Source organism: Podarcis cretensis (genome assembly GCF_951804945.1).
Source record: "Podarcis cretensis genome assembly, chromosome: 10".
Classification (NCBI taxonomy): Eukaryota; Metazoa; Chordata; class Lepidosauria; order Squamata; family Lacertidae; genus Podarcis; species Podarcis cretensis.
The window spans coordinates 21800405-21825093 of record NC_137179.1 but is presented as its reverse complement, the minus strand read 5'-3'; the positions used below and the strand labels follow the sequence as shown (position 1 = coordinate 21825093).

The window sequence follows — 24689 nt, the reverse complement described above, 5'->3', positions numbered from 1 at the left end:
CTTTATTAGCCGGCGTACAGCTTCTGGGTCATGTGGCCAGCATGACTAAGCCACTTCTGGCGAACCAGAGCAGCGCACGGAAACACCATTTACCTTCCCGCCAGAGTGGTACCTATTTATCTACTTGCACTTTGACGTGCTTTCAAACTGCTAGGTTGGCAGGAACAGGGACCGAGCGACGGGAGCTCACCCTGTTGTGGGGATTCGAACCGCCAACCTTCTGATCAGCAAGTCCTAGGCTCTGTGCTTTAGACCACAGCGCCAAATGCTGGGGAATGAGTCAGGGCCAATAAACTGAGCTTTAATCCTGGGAAGATGAGGGCTCTCTGGGTAGGTGGTTCTTGTGTCCAGAAGATAGGCCAGTTGGCTTTTCTCAGTGGGGCTGCACTCTCTCTAAAGGAGCATGCACATAGCTGGTGTGTACTCCTGGACCCATCTGTCATTAGAGGCCCAAGTAATCTCTGTGGCTAGGAATGGCCTTATTAGGATCATGAGAACCTGGCCTCTGTAGTCCACACAGTGTTAACCTTATGGCTGAATTACTGTAATGCACTCTATGTGAGGCTGCCCCTGGACATGGCCTGGAGGCTCCAGCAGTTGATGGGGACAGATGTTCAGCAGCTCTGTTAAAACATCTGCACTGGCTGCCCATAGATTACTAGGCCACATTTGAAGCCCTTGCATTGATATGCAAATCCCTGAACAACAGGGCCCAGATTACCTGCCTGAACCCTTATATCCCAGCCGAGTCAACTGGCCTCAACCAGAAGTCTGCTATTTAGTGTCACTGGTACCATACTGTGGATGACTCTTCCGTCAGAGATTCAGCAGGCATCCTTGCTTTAGACTTCCAGGCGTCTCTTGAAGACTTTATGGTGGCAGACTTATGCAGTTGTTTAATTTTTTCTTGAGGAGCCAGTCATTTTAATGATTTTTTGGTACTGTTTTTAATGGTTTTTTGAAAAATGTTTTTGTGTTGCTAGACAGTTACCCGATATTTTATGAGAGGACAGTATATAAAGACTTCTACAGGTCAATAAAAGCAAATAAATCCTACACATATCTGCTCAGAAGAAAATCCAACTGAAATTTTACTCAATTTGACTTGAGAGTAAATCCCCTTTGTTCTCTAGTCAGTGCATATAGGAATGCAGTCTTACAGTCCAACTGCAACCTTATCCACTTGCTAATTGGAGTATAATTTTTTATCTATGTATTAAATAATTACATTAGGGCTGCAATGTTCGATCAACTGATCGATCAGATCAATCAGTTAAAAACTTTTAATTGACAGTGGTGTTCCTTGCTAATTGGGCAGCAGGTTTGAATACACACACACATACTTTTGGTGAAAGTGCTTTTAAAAACTGCAGATAGTGATCTCCCTCAGCACTTTTTCTGACAAAGAATATTTCTTCTAAAGTATACCTTCCTGACTCATGAATATATCATTTACAGTCCTATCCTATACATGTATGCTCAGAAATAAGCATCATGGAGTTCAATGGGACTTATTCCTATATAAGTATGAAGAGGGCAGCAACGTTGAACACTTCCTGTTTCAGAAATATTGCTTTTACCCATATAGTAATGTATGTCAATTGAACTATCTGTTTAAATCCATCAACTAAAAGTCATGTAATCAATAGTGTGAAGTGTAATTCAGTGGGCAACAGCCTTAAATTCTATAACAACTTTGGGTGTTGCTACATAAAAACATTGAATTGTTTCCAATGCTGGATTTACTCAGAGTAGACCTTCATTTAATTTAATGAAACTAAGTTAGAGCCATATCCACTAACTTCAATGGGTCTAGAACAGGCTTCCTCAACCTCGGCCCTCCAGATGTTTTTTGGCCTACAACTCCCATGATCCCTAGCTAGCAGGACCAGTGGTCAGGGATGATGGGAATTGTAGTCTCAAAAGATCTGGAGGGCCGAGGTTGAGGAAGCCTGGTCTAGAAGAACCATGGATACAACCCATCAGTTCCCTGTTGTTGTTTTTACTTACTGCCATATCAGGGTATCACTGGTGTGTGTAATTGTTAGCAAAAGGTGATTTATAAATAGATAGCTAGATTCATAGTTAAAATGTTCCACATCTCAGGATTCCTTACAACAACTCTGTGCAGCAGGCCAGTGTTTATGTCCTGCAAATGGCGTTAATGAGTAAAGAGTTCTGAGCTGTTGGCTTATCTAAGGCAGACTACTGAGTTCAAGGACTGGGTGGAATTTGAAATATGGGCTTCCTGGATCACTCACAACTCAATGCTCTTTGCAATTACATGCCAGCCACTAATTTATTTCAGATATTTATAGACCTATCTCTCTGCCAAATGGCACCCGGAGAGGCACGCAACATTAAACAGCATAATTTTATTTTATTTGTATTTTTTTAAAAAAACTCCACACATAAACAATCCTAGAAGCAGAAAGATCCAGCTGGACTAAAGCTACCATAAATACATCTGTGATGAGCTAAAAACATGGCCTGGTCCCATGTCATCCCAAGAGACATTTTTCACCTGTCAAAGAGGGAGGGGAAGAAGCCAAGCAGATATGGCCAGGATTCACATTCTGTGATGTGGGCACTAGCTCTGAGAAAGCGGAGGTGTGTGTCCTCATGAACCTCACTTGGACAAAGGACCAGATGCAAAGCAGCACATCTCTAGATGGAAGAATCGGAGCCGGCATCAGAAGTCGGCATTGTTGGGCCCCTGCCAAGAACTGCTACTTGGTAGAAGGTCCAATACTAGCATCCAGAGCCTCCTGCTTCTCCTTCTCCTTGTTGCTGCCTGTTCACTTGCTCTCTCCAGGTGAGCGACGGGAGGAGCTGTAGCCTCCCACAAGCTTAGTCCTCTACCCTTGGAGTGGTGGTACAAGTGTGTGTGCATTATGCCCTCCAAAGGACTCACTTAAAGCAGCTGAAAAATATAGACAAAATTGTGAAAATCACAGCAATTCCAATGTTAAATCGATTCCCAAATCCAAGCAAGGACTAAAAAATCAGCGTCAATGGAGGAGCACAGGAAGTTATACCGAGTCAGAACACTGCTCCATTTATTAGCATCATCGACTCCAGGGTTTCAGGCCGGGATCAGTCCTAGCTCTATCTGGAGATGCCAGGGATTGAACCTGGAACGTGTTCCGCATGCAAAATAGCTCAGTTGGTTAGAGCGTGATGCTGATAAAGCCAAGGTTGCAGGTTCGATCCCTGTATGGGTCAGCTACATATTCCTGCATTGCAGGGGGCTGGGCTAGATGATACTCAGGGACCCTCCAACTCTACAATCTAGGATTCTACGATTAATAATAATAATAATAATAATAATAATAATAATAATAAATTTTATTTATACCCTGCCCTCCCCAGCCAATGCCAGGCTCAGGGCAACTAACAACCAATAATAAAAACAAGTTGAATGAATACAACTTAAAAACAAGATTAAATTAAAACATTAAAATGCAGCCTCATCACAGCAGGAGAAAGGAAAAAAGAAAAAGGGGGAGGGAATCAAATTGACTCCAAGCCAAAGGCCGGGCGGAACAACTCTGTCTTACAGGCCCTGCAGAAAGAAATCAGATCTTGCAGGGCCCTGGTCTCATGCGACAGAGCGTTCCACCAGGCTGGAGCCAGTGTTGAAAAAGCCCTGGCTCTGGTTGAGGCTAATCTAACTTCCTTAGGGCCTGGGACCTCTAGGGTGTTGCTATTTATGGACCTTAATGGACCGTGGGGCATTCCAAGTGCTCTTCCATTGAGCTTTGCTCCCTTCTTTCAGCCCCTAAGAAAAGAGGGGGCAATGGTAAAAAGTGACCCATGGCACTCTCTCAAAAATCCAGATGAGCCAGTGGGCCTGCAAAGGTGAGCAACCCTTGATTTGGGGCCCTTAACAGCAATAAACATCCTATTGGGTCGCTCTTGGAATGGGGTCCAAAAGGGAAGGCAAGTGGAGTGGAAGTCACAAGAGTAGCGAGGAGGAAAATGTGAGCACACATAGGGAGGGCAGAAAGCATCTTGTACAAGAGAACCCCAGAACCTAGAACTGGCATTTGTAGAGCATCCGGTACCCTCGGGGATTGCAAAGCAGACATTCCCATTAGCCCTGCCCACACTGCAGAACAGAAGTCGCTTCCCTGAAATGACACTTGCCGAGTGGCCTAGGTAATCCAATCTCACCGGGCTGCTAAATCCCATGGGGCACTTAGGTGGTTACGTAGAGCAAGAGCACTAAAAGCCAGAATGCAGTCATCGTAACCGAAAGGATAGTGAAGCTGATGTTCTCGGAACAGCAAGCCCAAAGGTTGTAGATGTGTCATTGAAAGGAAGGGGAGCGATGTCGCCATAAACCATGAGATGGAGGCATTCAGGTACTTAAGGAGGAAGAGATCGTGGGATACGTAGCTCCATAAAAGAAGAGCAAGGGACCTGCATCGTTACATCACTCTCCCCACTAATAGACTCAGTGCCGACAGGACTGGAGATTAAACGGAGCCACTGAGAACTAATAAGGAGAAATCAGCATGTTGAGGGAATGCTGGCATTTTTGAAGCAGTACAGTAAAAAACACACACAAAAACAAAACAAACAAACAAAAAACAAGGAGGAATCCTCCACCCACCGCAGAGCAGCCCAGTGAAGATTAAGCATATTTTGTCCAGAAGCAATGGAATACTATGTCCATTGCAAATGAATGATGTAAAACTGAAGGAGGGAGTGGGGGCGGAAAAGGATTTGGCCTGTCTGAACCCTTAACAGCTTATAATCAGTGCTGGCTGGTTCCTTTTGGGACTGGTAGGGTGGGAGTGCTAAAGGTATTAGTTTAATATGCATAAAATGTAATTGTTTCAATTTTCGAATTTAAAATGCTATGCAGAGAGGTGTACATCCGGCAAGAGGTTTGTCTCTGGCGAATGCGGCTGGATATTTCCATTTTAGTCTTTAGACTAATTGATGACTCATCACCGGAAACCGGAGCTGCAATCTCTCTTCAGGAAAGTGAAACTGGAGTGATGAACAAGCATAGCGTCTCCCTCTGGGACCAGAAAGAGGAAAGTTTATTGAACTGCACCAAGGACTAAAAAAAATATGGGACCACATTGCTTGTTTAAGAGCAATGAGCTATTTTGTATTTTGCAAAGTTTATTTGTAACCATCTTGAGACTGTTTCCAGTAAAGCTTTGAAAATCTTTATTGTGGTGGAAAGCAAATTCATTTTGTACTCTACACAAGGTCCAAATCAAGGAATCCACTTGCAGCAACTTTAACAGACAGGCCCACAGTAGGTGGAGCCAGAGCCAACGGCAGACAAATCTCCCACCTCAACTGGCAGTAAGCAAGAAGTCAAGCAGGTGGGTGCAAACTAAGGTTGGTGGGGTTGCTTATAAGATTGCTTTCTTTCATTTATACTCTCATCTTTTCTCCAAAGAGCTCAAGACGGTGCACATGGTTCTGTCCCTCCTCGTTTAATCCCTGCAACAACCCTACGAGGCTGGTTAGACTGAGAGGCAGTGACTGGCCCAGTGAGCTTCACCATGGCCATGTGGGTATTTGAACCCTGGTCTCACAGGCCCTAGTCCATCCCTCTAACCACCACATCACACTGAAGGCATTGGTGGCTGGTCACAACCCTGAACAGGACCACTCCTATGAGTGGGCAAAGATTTTCTGCCACATTTTGTTGCGGGTCCCACCTTGTTATATTCCTCTAGCATGAGGCTCTGGCTGTCCATTGCAGCAGTGCCATGTTTCACTTGCAGTTTTGAGTGTTCTCCCGTGGGAAAGCTGGAGAAACAGAACGGCTGCCCATTTCTCCCCATGCAACCATCAAGGTGTGTTTCATTAGCAGCCAAAATGATGCCCTTCTTATCTGCTATCTGGATTTCTGTCTTATTCTGTGTCTTTGAGCTGTCTCGGTACATTGAGCGTTGCACAGCAGCAGCAAGTTTTATTTGGAAAACCTCCTTTACCCAGATGAGGACGAGCGTCTCCAAAAGTCTCAGATGCTTCTGTTGCATCTCCTCAAAGAGTGAAATTAAAAAGGAAACCAATTGTATTTTTTCCCCCTTAAAAGGCCTCTTATTATTTGAGAGTGGGGTTGGATGCAGTTTTACTATGCATGCAGAGAGAAAGAGAGAGAGAGGTTTTAAGCTGCTTGCAGTTTTTGCATGCCAAGCTATGAAAAAACAAAAAAACCCTATTTCTGATGCAAATCTGCAGTCACATTGGCCACTAAATACTCACTCACATACCAAACTTCTCTCTCTTTTCCACCTGCTTATTATTGAGGAACTCAGAAAGTGATTGAAGTCTGCCCCAAAATACATGGTCACCCCAATGTCCTAGGGTGTGTTCACATTACTGCTTTTGAGACATCAAAGTTTTTGTTTTCGGTGCATTTCGCAGCCCTTTCTCCCCTAGCAGTTCACATCAGCATAGCTTCATTAGTGTCAGATTCATTTCTGTTGGTGTGCAGACCAGGGACATTGACAGGGTGGCATGTCTTGACCCTATACTAAGGTGTCCACACCTTGGCTAGGGAGGAATTAGGAATGGCTCGAGGACTCCAGCTGGCGTGAAACTGGTTTGAGAAACAATGCATCAAACAGTGGTATTTTATAATGTAACGCAGGATCCATATGCATTTTGGATAACTGCCACATGAATGCAGATTTGAAAAACCAGCACTGTGAGTGCACATTAAAGGAACTGTGACCACGGGCTTGGAGTTTTGTGCTTTTCAGCAGCAAAAAAGGAAGAAGAAGACCAAGGGAGAGACAAACAGAAACATTTCAGAATAAAGCTGAAAGCCACAGTAGCCAAACATAAATAAAATGTGTTTCACACTGAAGAGCTTTCCCCCCCTGATGTCTCTTGGAGACCTCGCTGTGATCCACATGCTAGTTTCAAAGGTTCCATTAGGAAGAAAGCGTTGTTTCACTACAGTGGGATGCTGATTAATTAGGCTCCAAATGAGTGAATCTTTGATTTACTGCAACCAGGTTCCCCATTAAGCAGGGAGAGGGGGGTGGAAGCTCCACAGCAGCATTTAATTTGAGGTCTACCCCCACCCCCACACCTCAAGACATCTTCAGAGGGAACCAGCTTTCTGATGACGAACAGAGGATAAATAAAACTTCTTTGCAGCGATGAGGAGCATTCCCCCCCCCATTATTATTTTAAGAACCAGCCACTCCTTCTTCCAACACATACAACAGCTTCCTGGGCTGGGGGCTGCTTTGGCATTTGGAACAAATGGACTATTTTTTTCTCCCCCATCTTGCAAATGTGCTGAAGGTTTTCAGTTTGTGCAACAGCAGCTGCAGCGTGGAAAAAGTGGGAGGATTTCTCTAACATGAAGGGGACAGGGGATGAAATACTAACCGGTGACAGCCACACTGCCCCATAGCAGAATTCCCTAAGTGTGGGAGTGGCCAAATGGTAGAAACTGGGACCTATTGGTAGGTCTTCAAATGGTCAGCAGTAGATCTGCAAGGGGGGTAGTAGGAGATCTACTGGGAGATCTCTGAGTGGTTTGCTGTGAGAGCTTCAAGGATGATAGATTGGGATTAGTTTGCAGTAGATATGCAACAACAACAACAACACACAAACACCCCTATACTAGGCTGATGAGATTAAGGAATCTTGTGATGCGGAAAACCAGGAGTGAGCTTTCTGTGAGCTCTGCACTGCTACTCATGAGTGGACAAGCAGAACAGTACATTCCTGGTTGGAACATTTGCCATTTGCCATCAACATCCCAAAATTTCACCAAAGATAATTTTTAAAAACAAAACTCTTTGCATCAGGAGAAATGGACTGGATCACCCATGGTCTCGGAATGGGCATGGATTAAAGGATTAAAGGATTTTCATCTACCACATTTAAACGATACATGCCTTCAAAACTGCATGCACACTGGGGCAGAGGAAATGTACTCTAGGCAAGAAGACTCTCTCTAAGAAATCATTCTTAAGGAAATATAGGAGAAACCTGCAAATGACATAGCTGCTCAACATTAACCAATGCTTCACTGGCAAGGAACCAAAAAAGAAATAGAAATAATTTCCTTGGCTGAATTTCCTTGGCTCTGGAAGACACTCTAGTCCTTTGCCCCCTATCCTCAGCTCTGTGCTGATGGTGCATCATAAGAGGAAGCACATGATTACAGTCCTCAAGCCTATTATCCCAGAGCAAGCACCTTTAAAATTGGTATGCAAGTGGGATGCTTGCAAGCTAGTGCTGTTCACCTGAACGAAGCAATACCCATGCACCATATGCTTGAGGAAGCCCTGGCGGGTGATCTACTGTATATTGGGGTGGGTAAGGGCCATAGCCCAGTATCAGAACATCAGCTTTGCATGCAGAAGGTCCCTGGTCCAAACCCTGGCAGCTCCAGAAAGGTCTGGGAAAAGACCCCTGGGAAACCAGTGCCAGCCAGTGTAGATAATATTGTGCTAGGTGGTCCAGCAGTCTTAGTGGATACTGGGCAGTATCCTACGGAATGAGCATTACAAAGGCAGGTGAGGTAGGATGGGAGAAAGGAGTCAAGTTTCCTCTAGACACAGAATTCCATCTCTTTCCAGTCTACCGCCTGCAATTTCCCCAGATACCTGTTCTTAGAACCTGAGAAGCTCCCCCCACCAAACCACACAGTGGTTCAGTAGATTACGGACAGGCAGGGACTAAGCGCCACCACTTCTTTAAGAGCAGAGACAATGACGAAGTCTCTTGGGCTGCTAATCGCCAACCCCCTGCATGCCAAAGCAAGTCGTTCCCCCCCCCCAAGTGAAATGCACCAAACAGAGGGAAACGTAGATTACGCTAGCATGCATGGCTACATGTTTAAACCACCACTGTTGCTTTGAAAGATTCCAATATCTCTTTATGAGGACCAACTAAAAGCGTCACAAAATAGTAAGCAACCTTTTGAGCTTCTTGCAACTCTTCATCGGGCTGAACGTTAGGCAAAGTGGGAGCCGGGGAAGAAGAAATAAAACTGCCTTAGCATTGAAACCATCATGTCAGCATTTAGGCAAAAGTTTGTTTTTGTCCTAATATCTTAGAAGGGACATGGGTGCAAGAGCTCGTTCATGGGGATTGCTACACTTCAGAATTTACGACTGTGCCGTTGTCCTTATGCTTCTCTAAGCCTTTGCCAATCCACCCTTTAGAAGTATACTTGGTATACATAAATCTCATCCATACAAGAGGAGCTTTTGGTTGTAGCCTGTAGAGTGGTCCAGAGACTTTGTCCCTTCCTTCCTTCCACTGATACATCTCTGGTCCTATTGACTGTCACCCACTCTCTCCCCCGCCCCCCTGCAGAGAGGTATCTTCTCTTAAACTCCATTAGTGGCATGTGAATCTCATCCTGTACAATCTTTCTGCTAAATATTAGGAAGCGCTAAAGCTGCCTTAGCAGGTGGTGGGTCTCTCCTTTGCTTATCTAAGCAAAGGCTGGGTGGTCATCTGTCAAGGATGCTGTAGTAACACCCTGCATTGCAGATCCTGCATTGAGCTGGGTTTGGGGTAGACGACCTCTGAGGTCCCTTCAACCTAGGCTTCTCCCTATTTGTTTCACAAGCAAAATGACTTACATGGGCAAATTCAACCCGGACGGAAAATTGGCTTGCTTAAAAAGTGATCACAAGTGGGAAAGGGGGAAACCCACTACTACACAAATTATATTTTTCTGAAAATGCAGTGATAGCACAATCTCCTGTGGTTGGCTACTCTTCCTCCACTCCACTGAATTCTGACCTGATTTTCCTACTAGGAACATCTGAGGCTGCCTTAGAGTGACTCTAACCATTGGTTCACCTACCCTTGTGCTGTCTACTTGAACTGGAGATGGCTGTTCGGGAACTGGGACTGAGGCCTTTCCCAGCCCTTCTGTAACTGATGGTACTAAGAACTGGACCGGGGATCTTCTGCATGCAAAATATATACTCTAGCATGGACCTTTCCTACAAATACTACAATCCTAAATAGATCTACTCAGAAGCAAGTGAAGCTGACTTTGGTGAGGCTTAGCCTCATATAAGGAAGTATACGACCACATCCTCATTTGTGCTCATCTAGAACTCAAGAGCCCTTGCTTAGAATGCCAGGCAAACTAGGAGTACGATTTTTCTGACATGAAGTGCTTTTAATGCAGTGGTCCTAAAATGCACTAACTAAACTTGCTCGTAGGAAGCAAACTCCAGCACTTACTTCCAAATATTCGCAAACTGGATCTGGCTGAACAGTCTTAGCAATGGGATCAAGGAAGTTGAAAAGTGTTTAATACCAGCCAGGCTGCATTGTCCCCAGTCCATCATCCTGTTCTTCCCCATCTCCAGTCCTGTAATCTTCCTGATAAGGTTCACCCCTCCTTTCTTCAGACCGCCCTGATCCCAAACTTTGCTCTTTCAGCAATCCATTTTTTTGAAATAAAATACACAAAGCATATTCCTTGGCCTTCCTGCCTGCGTCTGTGAGACAGGACTCAACGGAGCAAGCCCCTTGAGTTAACTGACACTGACTCCCGAGTAAGTAGATACAGGATTGCAACGTAAGTCCTACAAGCCAAAAGAACTTGGCGGAGATGGCGCAAACTCTAGTCCGCAAAGCTTATGCCATAATAAATCTGCTGGTCTTTAAAATGCTACAACTATTTACTGCCACCCTTCCTATTTTGGAGCCACTCCAGCCTACCGTTCATAAGGAATGCATTCTTTTGAGGAGATTCGAACTGCTCTTGTTTCATGTAGAAATAGCCCTGTTTCACCAGACGATTGAACCTGGAAAGATTTCTAAAGTCAAGCCTCCAGTCCTCATGAATTTGGAAACAGGAAGAGGGTGGGGAGTAAAGGGTTTAGGAGATAAATGCAAGATAAACAGTAGATAAATCGCAAGAACTTTTTTTCAGGGGGGAATCTCCTCCTACCTGTAATCCAGTTTCAAGAAGTTTCATTCCTTTTCCACACTGTTGCACATTTTCAGCAAATCGGGAAGTCCACAGAAAGCTGGGAGCGAGACGGTAAAGGAAGGCGACGGCGGAAGAGTCAGAATCCAGCGGTAGCCTCAGTATCTTGTTCTTCCATATCTTTTCAAAAAGGAGTGGGGGGAGGAGGAGGAGGATGAAAAACACATTAGTTGGGGCTGTAGAGGAGGTGGAGAGAGACGAGCGCTGGCTGCAGTCCTAGGCATGCCGGCTTGCGTGAGTAAACCTAAATGAACTCAGTGGCTCTTTCCCTGAGAGTAAGCCGTACGTGCACAGGATCTTGCTGCACAGCTAGAAAGCGAGGAAAGCAGCTAGCTCATCATGCCACAGACAACCACCACCGCTCGATCCTCAGCTTACCTGAGCCAATATTTAAACCCCCACAAACGCTGGAAGCCTGTCTCCAATAAGCATCTATATAGGACTCGCCCTCGAATCCCTCGTCTTAGTTTAAGCAACGGTCTCGGATTCCCACCCCGCTTCACGAACTCGAACTCACAGCTCGGTGCTCACGCCAGCTTCGCCCGAAGACTCTGCTCCCAGTCCCGATCGATTCCAAGAGAAGCCCTCGCCTTTACACCAGGCTTGTAGATCGCTCTGTGTGTGCGCGCGCCAAGACAAGCCACCCGAGGTCCTGTCTTCCTCAAACCCGAGGCATCACGCCTTGCCATCAGCCAAAAAAAAAACCCCGTCGGCCGCGGGGCAGCAGCTACCCACGCACCCCGCTCCCGAATTGGCGCCGCTCATTGCAGCCCCACTCCGAATTGAAACCGCTTTCCAAAGGCACACAAGCCACATAAACACCACCACCACCCCTAGCTAGGAGAGACTTAGAAAATTCAGGCATGATCAACCCAAATAGCAGGAGTCCCTTATGCAGAAATGATGATGATGATGATGACAAATGACAAATAAATGGCTATTATGATGCTTGTCTCCCGGATTCCTCCCCTTCCCTTCCCCCCAAAGTTCCCCACGAACAGGAGACGCGCTTCCACCTTGGCAGGAGAGCGAGCGCCCAGGCGGTGACCCCGTCGAGGATCTCGCCTCCTCGGCATGGGAGTTGCGGGCGGAGCTCCGGAGCGGCGGCTGCCGGCTGGCCAGCTTCGCCCGGGCTTGGCTGTTTTCGACTGCGCGCCAGTCGCGACGCTCGGAGGCGGAGTGCGAAGGGGACGGAGACCGGGAGCGAGCAAGCAGCCGGCAGGCGCTGGCGTGCGGGGCGCTTTTCTCTCCCGCGGACGGGATTAGACGCAGCTCCTCCAATGGCCGTGGCGCTGCTCGCTGATTCGGCGCCACTTCCGAAGGGAAGCGGGGGGGGGGGGAGCAGGTTGGCTTTCCAGCCGCCGCACCACCACCCCCCCCCCCCCCCATTTAAACACCCAAACAAAAACAAGGGAAGCGCGCGCGCGCGGGCGGTTGAGGAAGAATCTCAGATTTTCACATCGAAGATCCATTTTGTTTCTCTTTGCTTCTTTGGCCCTGTTCACCGCCTCCCCAATAAAGTGCTCCTTCTTCAGATTTCCTGACACCTTGGCTTCAAGGGGTGCATGATAGAGGTGTATGAAATGTTGTACAGCTTGCGGAGAAAGTGGATAGAGAGAAGTTTTCCTACCTCTCTCAGAACGCCAGAACTCCTGTAGCTGAATGAGGAGAGATTCAGAGCAGGGAAAAGGAATTATTCACCCTAAGGTAGTTAAACTATGGAACTCACTCCCGCAGGAGCAGTGATGGCCACGGACTTGGGTGGCTTAAACAGAAGATTGGAGAAATGAATGGAGGGGGGGCAGTTTCACTCAAGTCCTGCTTGAGGGCTTCCCATAGGCATCAGTGAGAACAGGATGCTGGACCAGATGGACCTTGGACCTGATCCAGCAGGGCTCTTCTTACGTTCTTACATTCTGAGCATGTGCAGAGTTCTTATTCATTTCTTTAAAAATATTTATAAACTGGCCCTTCGTGCATGCAGATACAAGGACCGGGTGTTAGAAATAAAACACTCATGCAGCAGCAACAGAAACAGAAACCGAGGCAGAGGAAAACAATAAGCAGATGAGGTTCAGAATTCACCACCAAAACTCTAAAAAAAAGTATCCTGGCAAATAAACCTGGTGCCAAAATGACAACAGTGTCATTTGGGGGGACGGGGACGGGTATAGAGCATTGCACAACCCAGATAGTGCTACAGAGAAGACTCACTCCAGTAGATTAAATCTTCCACAGCCTGGTGTTCTTCTGCATTGAGGGGCTTCAACTCCCATCAGCCTCTGCCAGTGTGGTTGGGGAAGTCTGCCTTAGATGATGGAAACTTGGAAAAGGCCCCCTCTGAGGACCTTAAAGCATGGGCAGGCTGCTTTGCCCGTCAGGTATTTGGGTCCCAAGCCATTTGAGGTTTAAAGGAGAGCTTGAATTGTTTCCCAGCCCCCATGCCGTTCAGATAGATAGATAGATAGATAGATAGATAGATAGATAGATAGATAGATGCAACCCTGTTCTTACTGTACCTTTCACATAGATGCTCTGGTTGGTACCTTCCTCAACTCCAGTGCCTTCAGCTACAGGAAGCCCTAGCTCACAAAGTGTCTCTGTCCTACCCTACAAAGTATCCGGGTGAGTTAAATACCAAGCTAGTGCAGTGGCGGTAGCGGCAGCCAAGGCACACTATTGTAACCCTCAGGTCCTTGACCTAAACCAAACCTAAGTTATTCAATAAGCTACAAAAAACCACACAACAGTTATGCAAGTAGGAAACCAGCAGTGTATGTCACATCTGTGACTATCTCCATGTTAGACAGAAGTTGTAGGTTTGTCCTCAGCGCAAAGAGCTTCTGACTCTACAGGAACAAGTGTGTTCCCTGGGGGCCAGAGGGCAGACCTGTAGAAGCTGAGAGAGGCAAAGAGGTTGGTGCGTGAGACCTTCATAGACACAGCAGTGTCCCACTTCTACAGTGATGGCTTCCTTGCTGTCAGGGAGAAGAGGAGACTCAGAGAAGGAGGGTGTCACTCTGAGGTAGAGGGAAATGGTTCCTTAGAAGGGACTCATTCCATGAGGGATGAGCAGCCATCATCTTGTGCTGAGGATTCTTCTCCAGCGTGTGAAGGAATCCTGGTGGCAGGAGATTTGATCAGTAGGAACATAGATGGGTGTGTGATGGCCATGCAGACTGCAGGGTGAATTGCCTATCTGGTGCAAAAGTTATGGATGTTGTGTCGTCCATTGAATAGATAGCCTGATAGTGGAGGACTCAGTGGTCATGATGTATGTTGGCATCAACGTCATGGGGAAATATAGTTGTGATATCTTGGAAGCAAAATGTAGGTTGCTGCATAGTGTGCTTAAAGCCAGGGCTTCCAAGGTAGCTTTCTCTGATATGCTACCAGTTCTACCTACAAGGACAGCTAAACAGTGCAGCTTTGAGGTCTTAGTGGGTAGATGAGAAGACAGTGTCAGGAGGGATTTGGATTTGCTGGCACCAAAGAACATTTGGGAACAAGCTGAACCTGTACAGACTCTAGTTGAACTGTGATAGAACCAGACTGCTGGTGCTTAAAATTATTATTTTTTCTTTTAAGTGGCAGAGAAGCTTTTAAACTGATTACAGGGGGGAAGGGGGAGCTGAGAGGAGCTGAGTAAGGATCGGTTCAGAACAAATCTTTCCCCTAGGATGAAGATGGGGGGGGGGGTGGAGTGAAGAATTAAATGCGGGAGGTGGGTACAGACCTAAGCACTGTGAGTTCAGCAACTTAGAGAGGCCAAAGTACTGCAGGTCAAAACACAAGCTCCAGAAACACTTGGAAAGAGACACTGTATATTTGTCCATAGGTTAATGCTAGAAGCCTCTGAGCCAATATACCGTATTTTTCCGTCTATAAGACGCCCCCATGTATAAGATGCCCCCTATTTTGGGGGGACTCTGGTTTAAGAAAATGGGGAGAGATCTATAAGATGCCCCCAAATTTTGGACATTATTTTTTAGGGGGGAAACCTAGTCTTATACATGGAAAAATGGTGAACTGGAATTCTTGGTCTTGGAGGATTGCATTGAGGTAGTGGGCATACCATAGTTACTCAAGTTTAATGCACCATCGAATCTAATGTGCACCTCAATTTTCAGAACCTTGAAAAATAATAAATTAATAATAATAATAATAATAATAATAATAATACCACCTTTATTGTCATTGTACAACCTGTGTACAATGAAACAGCAAAAAAGTATTTGCTGGCGAATGTAAATGTGCCATTGAATCTAATGTGCACCTTAATTTTCGCAATGTAATTTGGCCAAATAAGGTGAGCATTAGATTTCAGTAAAGATGGTAACAAATAATAATAATAATGGTGGAATAGAGAGAACCAGTGGAACAGCATTATCTCTGGATAGGAACTCTATAGGAGGGGCAGGGCAGGGTGTCCTGGAGGTGGTGTCACTCTGCATGTCACAGAGGACACTGAGTCCAACAAGCTAGAAATCCCCAAAGGGGTAGACCTCTCCATAGAATTGTTGTGGGTGGTGATACCAGGACCCAAGATGGATGTGCTATCCTTCCCCTAATCTTAAATGCTCAGAGATCTTGAGATTAAGAATGAAATCAATGATGCATCCAAATCAGGAACGTTTGTAGTAATGGGTGAACTACCCTCACATAACCTATGATGGTTTTGATAATGAGTTTTTAACCTTGAATATTGAATATTTATTGAATATAGAATATTTACATAGTGGGCAAATGCAATGTCTTAATTTAATTGATCAAGTTGGCAAACTTTGCTAGAAAATCATGGTAGACTGTAGGTGTAAATCTGCTTTGGGGAAATGAAAGCGTTGGACTTTCCAGTTCCAAGCAATTTAACACCTCTTTACACATGATATATAACAATCACATTTCAACACACAAATGAATCTGATGGTCTGCCCCTTTGCAATTCTCTTTTGTTTCTTTTAATCGGGAAATCTATTCACATACAGAATCCTTTGAATTTTGTTGCTGCAGGATGGCACAATGTGGAGATTCTGAACAATGATTAATTAAATTCCAAGGAATATGTACAGAGTCAACATTTCTTTGAATCGTAGCTGGTGATGTCCAACAATCAAAGATCATGCATTGTTTGTGGGTACCCAGAGCCACAGGTCATCGACCAAATAATTTTTGCTGGTTCCTCTGCTCTGAACATGCATAGAATTAGTTCTGAAGCAGCATCTTAAGTAAGATCATTAAGTAGAACAAACACAATCCCCATTACTATGCCTGCTGTTCTCATAGGGCTGAAGATATCCTGCCAACATAGGGCTGAAGATATCCTGCCAATGCTTTGGCCCCCTCTTGGTTACTAGGGGTGGGGGAGAAATTCACTTCACTTCATGTTTAAAGGCAAGTCTATCATATCCATACTTTCTGAAATAATATGAAAACTACAACACAGCCATCCTTCAAAATTTGAAGTTATCTGAATTTTATGATGCAGTTCTCCAACCAATGTTCTAAAAATAATAATCACATATTAGGTAAAAGTGGGCATAAAATAAATATATTTTAAATAATATATAAATATATTAGAGGAAATAGCATACAAAATATACCACTGCTTGCAAAATGTGTGTCAAAACTGCATACAAAAATGTGTTTGTTGGGAGAAATTTGCACTAAAACGCTGGAGAATTTTCATAAAGATTAAAAATAAACAAACCACAAATTGCTGTAGAATTGTGGAGAACTGAGTTTAAGATTGGGAAAAATGAGAAACTGGGGGAACTCAAACTCAAAGATCCTTCCACCTCAATTTGTTATATTTACCCATGGGGAATTATGTTGCCTGATCTTACCCATGTGTGTATGGAGAGAGAGGCTGCTATTGTCTCTGTCTCTCAGCATTCAATGCTTGAAGCAGCTGGTTCACTTTACCTCAAAGACTCTCTGGAAAAGACCCTGATGTTGGGAAAGACTGAGGGTGCAAGGAGAAGGGGACGACAGAGGACAAGATGGCTGGATAGTGTTTGTGAAGCTACCAACATGAGTTTGACCAAACTGCGGGAGGCAGTGGAAGACAGGAGTGCCTGGTGTGCTCTGGTCCATGGGGTCACGAAGAGTCGGATACGACTAAATGACTAAACAACAACAACAAAGGGCCAGCCAAATGAATGGGCTGCTGCTGGTATTTTCAATAAACCTATTGTCAATTTCTTCTCCATACAGTATTGTCCATCACTAACTTGTGCATAAGTGGTTGCGTTTAGTGGAGACCATGTTGAAGGCAGAATGAAAAAGAAAAAAAAGAGTTCATCAAGTTAGAAATTCCAAAAGGGGCAGGATCCTCCACAGAATTATTTTGAGTGGCGATACTGGTCCTCATGAGTAATTAACTCCTTGGGACATGCTATTATCTCCCTGATCAAAATATCTGGGGGTATATTGAAATGTACAAGATACATAAGTATTTATGTGAAAGACTGTACACTACTTGATTTATACAGCTCAGCTCTTGTACACAGATTGTACATTTGCTGAACGGTGCATGTGAATGGCTGTATGAGTGTACAGTTCAACTCTTTGTGTGCACGGGTAACATGTGAACAGCCCTTCTGCCTCTAACAGTAGCCTCTAACAGTAGCCCTCTCCCATAATTTCTCCCCTGCCCTTCAGAAGCACAAAGCCTCCAAAAATATGCAGCTACATATTGCTGACTATTATCACTACCATGATCCACTGACACACCTGCCCTCTAAGTCTTTGTCTAGTCTCCTTTCAAAGCCATCTAAGCTGGTGGCTTAAATAAATAAATAAATATTATTTATACCCAACACATCTGGTTGGGTTTCCCAAGCCACTCTGGGCAGCTCCCAACAGAATATTAAAAACACAATAAAACATCAACCATTAAAAACTTCCCTTCAGATGTCTTCTAAAAGTCAGAGAGTTATTTATTTCTTTGACATCTGATGGGAGGGTGCCACCACTGAGAAGGCCCTCTGCCTGGTTCCCTGTAACCTCACTTCTTGCAGGGAGGGAACCACCAGAAGGCCCTTGGAACTGGACCTCAGCGTCCAGGCTAAATGATGGGGGTGGAGACACTCCTTCAAGTGTACTAGCCGAGGCAGTGTTTTTCTTGTGTCTGTGGTTTCCACTGAGTATATTATGTGGAAAATTGTACTCTGTTCGGTCTATCCTGAATCATCTCCCAATCAATTTTATTCATTTACTTAATACATTTCTGTTAAACAATGCTTTCTCATAGCAGCTTGCAAGCATAATTAAAGCAATATAACACTTAAAAAACCCAATTACAAAACCAAAAGCAGCTACAGTTTAAAAGCCCAGCACACACACACTTAACAATGGACTGAAACACACACAAAAGTTTGTAATATTATTTTAAAAGCTAAAAGAGAGGTCGTACATATTTCACTTTGGAATGAGTGCCAGAGATATGGGGCCACCACTGAAAAGAGTCTGTGTCTCTAGTGCCCACAAGTCTGATGAACTTTTGCCCTTGTCAGTCATTTGGTCTTGGAAAGTGTGAGATATAAGGATGAATGTAAGGCAGAAAAATGAATCTAAAAACAAGAACATCTTCCTAATTTGGTGGGAAATACCTGTTTTGATCAAGAAATGCAAAATTCAAAGAGCAGATGCCAAGTGACATTTTAAGACATGATGGGTCATAGCTTTGCCTGGAAACCAATCCTAAAAATGCTTACTCAAAAGTAACTCTGAGTTCACTAGTACCTAGTGTAGTGGTGATGGAAGAGGAGAACTTAACATTGAAGGTGCTCCCATGTTACCTTCAATGCATATATAATCTGTGAACCTGTATGCACAAATAGCTGAGGTGTCTAAATCAATCAGTGTCCACTTTTCCACACAAGCACTTGTACGTGTGTTCATTGCAATGTGTGAATAAGCCAAGAACTAGACCAGGACTGAGGACCCTGTGGCCCTCTAGCTGCTTATTGAACACCGTGTCCCATCAGCTGCAGCCAGCAAGACCAAGGATGGTCAAGGATGATGGGGTCCAAAAACATCTGGAGGGCCATGGGTTGCTAGATAAGCAATGGCTTCATGGGAGGGGACATTGGGCTAGATGCCCTTAATAGCCCCCCATCATGAGTGGACTGATGTACTTACTACTGTCACCACAGTGATGGGAGAAAGAGTGATATGGGGGGGGGGGGTCAGATGTGCCCCTCATGTGGGCTTTGGTCCTAGACCTTTGATCTGATTCAGCAGGGTTTTTCCTATAGAATATTTGACCCCTCTAGGTAGAGAGAAGTGTGGGGAATAATATGTTATTGCTCCTTAATCCAGTGGAGGCTTTTCTGAAAACCCTTCCTCGTGCTGAAATATCATGAAGCCTGCCTTCTTGGCACCCCGACAAACGAATTAGGGTGAGGAGATCCATTTTGGCAAACAACAGTTAATTCTCCTTGGGTGAAAACCATTCCGTTTTAATTAATAGTCATTAGACTGAAAGAAGCTTTTACTTGGCTTTAGGGAATTGGCCATTTTGGCGGAGGAGTGAGCTAGATATAAACATAAAGCATTTGTTGTGTTGGTTTGGTCTACTCTCCCTTTTTTATGGCATGTTATTTGAAATAAAACTGACTCCCAAGAATCCCCTCCATTGAATGGCATTTATTTAGAGCACACAGGGGCTGTGGAGACCCTGCATAGCTTCACAGCTTGAATGAAGCCTCTGTTTGAAGGGGAAACACGAGGAGGCATGCAGCTAGATAAAGAAATAGTAACCTTTATTTGAATCGGAGATGGCCAGCAAGTGGCCTGTGAACTTCTTGCCTCTGTCTTTTGACAGAAATCACCAACTTACATCAGCGAAAGGGTACCTGGTGGTGGTGTGACATGCTACTCTTGAGTAGACCACCACTATGGTGGCAATGCAATATATCTATGTCACAGATGGGATAAAATGAATTTAGTTTGTCCAGTGTGTTAGATCAGGGATGGCGAAATGCTGGCTCATGGGCCAAATGTGGTCCTCTTCTGAGTTTCCTCAGAATTGTCACCAGACCACCTCCACTCTGTCCCCAGGTCACATGCCTCACTTTCACACCTACCCACCCCATGTCCTTAAACTCTGATAATGCTTATTGCTTGTCTGCATAAAGGGTGTGTGGGTGTGGGCGTGGAAAATAGCCTACTGCACAAGGGTAAAAAAATACGTTCATTGCCCTGCCTCCTTTTGTCTCTTGCCTCACTCATCTCTTGTAAGGTTGCCTCAGAGGGAAGGCATCCCTTGAGCTGCAAATGGTGACCCACCCTCATCTTAGATCTTTGAAAAGGGAATCAGCATATTGCACACCAACAATCCCATCCAAAACTTACCTTCCCTGAAGCAAGTCTTCTCAAGCTGGATGGCAATAGCCCAAGTAAACATGCTAGAGGAGCTGCAGATTTATTTTAATCTAGCTGATTAATTGTACCTGGAAATAATGCTATATAGATTTTTTTTTCCTCCAGGGAGGCAAGCTTGTTTCACTTGTTAGGCTTACTTCTGAGCACCCACACATAAGATTGCAATGCAGATGTCTCAAATGAGAGGTGTCGCAAGACATTGCCTCTCCCAACCCATGAAGCTGCACGCTTTATGACTTTGGAAAGCTATCCTTCCCCAGATACAAGCAGTGGAAACTTGTATCATGAACTGGCAGGAGGATGGGGAGGAGGAAGAGGATCCTGGTGAGGGGTGTAGCCGGGACTGGGACACACCAGGTCAAGCAGGGGTGGGGAAGGAAGTACTCACAGGGTGACGGAGGGTAGCAAAGGAATGGGGGTCAGGGCACAGGAACCAGAGCAGCAGGACCCATCACCAGAGCCGAGGGGTCCTGGTATCCTTGAATACAGTGGGCTCTGAGGCATAGGGAGCAGCGAGAGACTGAGGCAAGGAAGGGCCCATAGCCCAGCTCCTTAGATGGCCAGGTGAAGCTCACTAGCTCTGGGAGGAGGTGTGTGATTCCTCAGCTGCAGTAAGCTTGGAACAGGTGAGGATCACATGCTTCATCAAGCCCAGATGTGGCAATCAGCATGCAAAGTACAAAAGGGAAGCAGAGCTGAGGTGCTGTCTGCTCAACTGCCCATGTTGATGGAGCTCTGCTTGGATGCTCCAGGACCTCTACAGGACTATGTTTTGGGTTTGGCTATGTTTCATGGCTGTTAGACTTAAGACTTGGCTTTACCCTGGATTGCATTTCCTGACCTTTGGATTTTGGACTTGGCTTGAGTGGATTGACCATTGGACATTGGACTTGGCATTCTACTGACTTGCTGCCAGGGGTTCAGGACAACTTGGGACTCAAGGAAGAATATTTTGTATGGGCTCAGATACAAACTCTTCTAGGGCTGAGATGCAGTACTGAGATGCTGTCATCTTTAAGGCACAGCCTTCCAACAATGCAGGAATATAGGAAACTGCCTTCTCTCACTAGTCCATCTAGCTCAGCATTCCCTGCACTGAGTGGCAGCACCTTTCTAGGTTTTCAGATGGGGGTCTTTCCTTGCCCTAACTGGAGATGCCAGGGACTGACCCAGGGGCCTTCCTCATGCAAAAGTTGTACTGCACTGCTGAGCTGCCATCTGTTGCCAAAATGCCACATCATCCCTCATCTGCACCAAATTCCAGACTTTTGCCTGTGCCGTATTACTGTGTAGGTACAAAGCAACAACCACTTTGGATTTAATTATGCTCATCGCTTCAGAGCATTTTCACACATGAATCATAAAAGCACTTCAGTGATGATTTGGAATAGTTTGATTACTTGCAGTATTTTTGTTCGCCGTAGCTCAGTGGCACAGCCCCTGCTTTGCATGCCGGAGATGCAAATCCAGCATTACCAGTTAGAGCTGGGAACCAGCCTGAAACCCTGGAGGGCCAAGGGCAGTCAGTGTAGACCAGGGGTGGGCTGACTTCAGGTTTGTTGGATTTAGCTAGTTTTTTCACTAGAACTCTGAGATCTACCAACTGGAACCAGGTACAGATACTGTGGTACCTCTGGTTACATACTTAATTCGTTCCAGAGGTCCGTTCTTAACCTGAAACTGTTCTTAACCTGAAGCACCACTTTAGCCAATGGGGCCTCCTGCTGCTGCCGCACCGCCAGAGCACGATTTCTGTTCTCATCCTGAAGCAAAGTTCTTAACCTGAGGTACTATTTCTGGGTTAGCAGAGTCTGTAACCTGAAGCGTATGTAAACCGAGGTACCACTGTACAGTTAAAATGAAAGAACAGGGTATGGTTGGCAATAGATTAGTAAGGGATTCTGGTTCTCAATGCCAACAGCAAAATAAAGGACATTTCTCCCCTTTAGTTAGGCTGCTGAAATGAAGAAAGCTTGGATTAACCAGGAGTATTTGTGTGAAACTTCAGTTCTGGTACACAAAAGTCCCTAGGCTTAATAAGCCGGAAGAGCCACCCTGTTCTTTAATTTGAACTGTATGTCTTTTGTGGATCCCTATCTACCTTTTGCTCACTGCTGATGTAGTTAATACTGAGCCACATTGACCAATTGTCTGACCTGGTGCAGTATATGGCAGCTTCCAATGTTAACAAGTGTTTCCTGACTCAAGCTGTCTCCCCACAGCCAGCATGATGTAATCATGGTTAGAGTATCAGACTAGGACCTGTGAGGCCACGGTTCAAAATCTCACTCAGCCATGATGTGCAAAGGGGTGCCCTTGGGCCAGTCCCAGCCTCTCTACCTAACCTACCTCAGAGGGTTATTGTGAATTGGAGGAAAAGAACAAGTTGTGCCATCTTGAATTCCTTTGGGGTGGGGAAGGTAGGATATAAACGCAATTAGAAATACATAATAGAAAGCACACACACCTGTCTAGCTGGGATGCTTGGGGAAAAGTTCTATGGTAATAATAGCACACTTTTTAGTACAGTACATCTGTTCACAGGTGACATGTAAAGCACAATATGTTCGCAGTGGAAGCTAAATCTATTTCCCTCTCGAACCTTCAAACATATTTTTTTAAAAAATATATGCTTTAGAACATTCAGAACGGCACTGCAGTTCATCCAAATAGTGGAAGACTTTCCCTTTCCTGTATCTTTTCCAGATCTGTGATATGATATCCTTTCTCCTCCCCCCCCCCCACTATTTTTTTTTTAGATGGGACGTCCAGAACTGTAGCAGGCAGGCAGAATGAGAAGTACAGCTCCAAATGTACATTGGCAGCTGTAGTGTTTTGTGTAAGGAGACACAAGGATGTGATCAATAAGACTAGACAGCCCAATCTTATGCTCCACTGTGCCGTAGGCACACTGCCTAAGATGTCTTGCTAGCTTCCCACTCACTCTGGCACTGGAAGCCAACTATAGCTAGGTACCAGTAGCCAGTGGTGCTTCTGGAGTAGCATAAAAGGTTGAGGATGGAGAGGAGGTGGAGGGGAGTGGCTGTGATGCTTTTAGCTGCATCAAGAAGCTTTGGGTGAAGAGGCAACGATCAGCATATTCATTCCAGCTTGTAAGCTTCTCAGGCAAACCTCCTTGCTGGAGACTGGAATGGTTAACTAGACATTGGTCTGATCTCACAAGAGGGTTGGTGTACTCTTATCCCACACTCCCCTTTTACAACCCTGAGACTAGGCACCAGTGTGGTGTAGTGGTTAAAGTGCTGGACTAGGAATTGGGAGACCAGGGTTCAAATCTCCACTCAGCCATGAAACTAACATGGGTGGGTCATTGACTCTCAGCCTAACCTCCCTCACCAGATTGTTGTGAAGGGAAAAGCTATGTATGCCACACTGAGCTCCTTGGAAAGAAGGGGGGATAGTATATGAATGAATGACTGAATGAGTACACAGGCTTCCTCCCCAACCCAATGCATTCCAATGGTCATTTAGATGTCTCTGTGTGTGTCTTGTCTTTTGTGGAGAGTCCTGAAGAAACATAATAGAAGCAATTTCAAGTATCTGAAGAAGTGTGCATGCACATGAAAGCTCATACCAATGAAAAACTTAGTTGGCCTCTAAGGTGTACTGGAAGGAAATATTTTATTTTGTTTTGACTACAGCAGACCAACACGGCTACCTACCTGTAACTAGAAGCAATCAATTACTGTACTTTGTGTTTAATGCATTCCAGTGGCCATTGGGAGAGCCATTGTATACTGGTGGCCTTTTGGAAGAAAGCAATGACAATTCATTTATTTTAGTATGTCCGCTATAACAGTTCTAATTATATTGAAACAGAGGGAGCTGCCTTTAAATGAGCCAGGTCTGAGACCACTGATCCATCTATCTTGGTGCTTTTTACACCAGAGGTAGCTGATGTGGTGCCCTCCAGATTTTGTTGGAGTAATTCTGGCCATGATGCTTGGTGCTGATGGGAGTTGTGGTCCAACAACACTGGACCCTGGTCAACAGGCAATGCATGTGTCTTAATGCTGAACTACAGCATCCTTCCCCAGTGGCCAAAAGCTGCAAAAAAATAAGCAGCTTTTGCAGAGACAAAATATGAGAGAAAAGAGGGGTAGACGTGGGTAGCTCTTCCCCATATGCCAATGAAAAACAGGTTGCTGTGTTTGGTTATGTAACACTCCATCTAAAACAGAGGAGAGGATCAGGCTCTAAGTATTTTCTTTTCCTGGTAGAGCTCTGAAAACACCTATACACTTGTGCTATCACAGCTGGTCTGATGGACAGGCTAGATGGCGACAAGTTGATTTTTATATGTTTCAATCGTTCC

At 45.1% G+C, this 24689-nt stretch overlaps 1 protein-coding gene across 3 annotated transcripts in view; it reads right to left on the bottom strand.

Annotated features, from left to right (window-relative positions):
* Positions 1 to 24689, bottom strand: part of CHRM2 (cholinergic receptor muscarinic 2) — a 170620-nt gene that overhangs the window by 131485 nt on the left and 14446 nt on the right. Inside the window, exons 1-2 of one of the 3 annotated variants that reach the window (XM_079992805.1) lie at positions 11983 to 12158; positions 10928 to 11086 (exon numbers count right to left, since the gene is read on the bottom strand). The gene's annotated coding sequence lies outside the window, so the exon portion shown is untranslated. Of the gene's footprint in view, positions 1 to 10927; positions 11087 to 11483; positions 11775 to 11982; positions 12159 to 24689 lie in introns of those variants that run through there. The other 2 variants (XM_079992807.1, XM_079992806.1) reach the window with 2 other exon arrangements.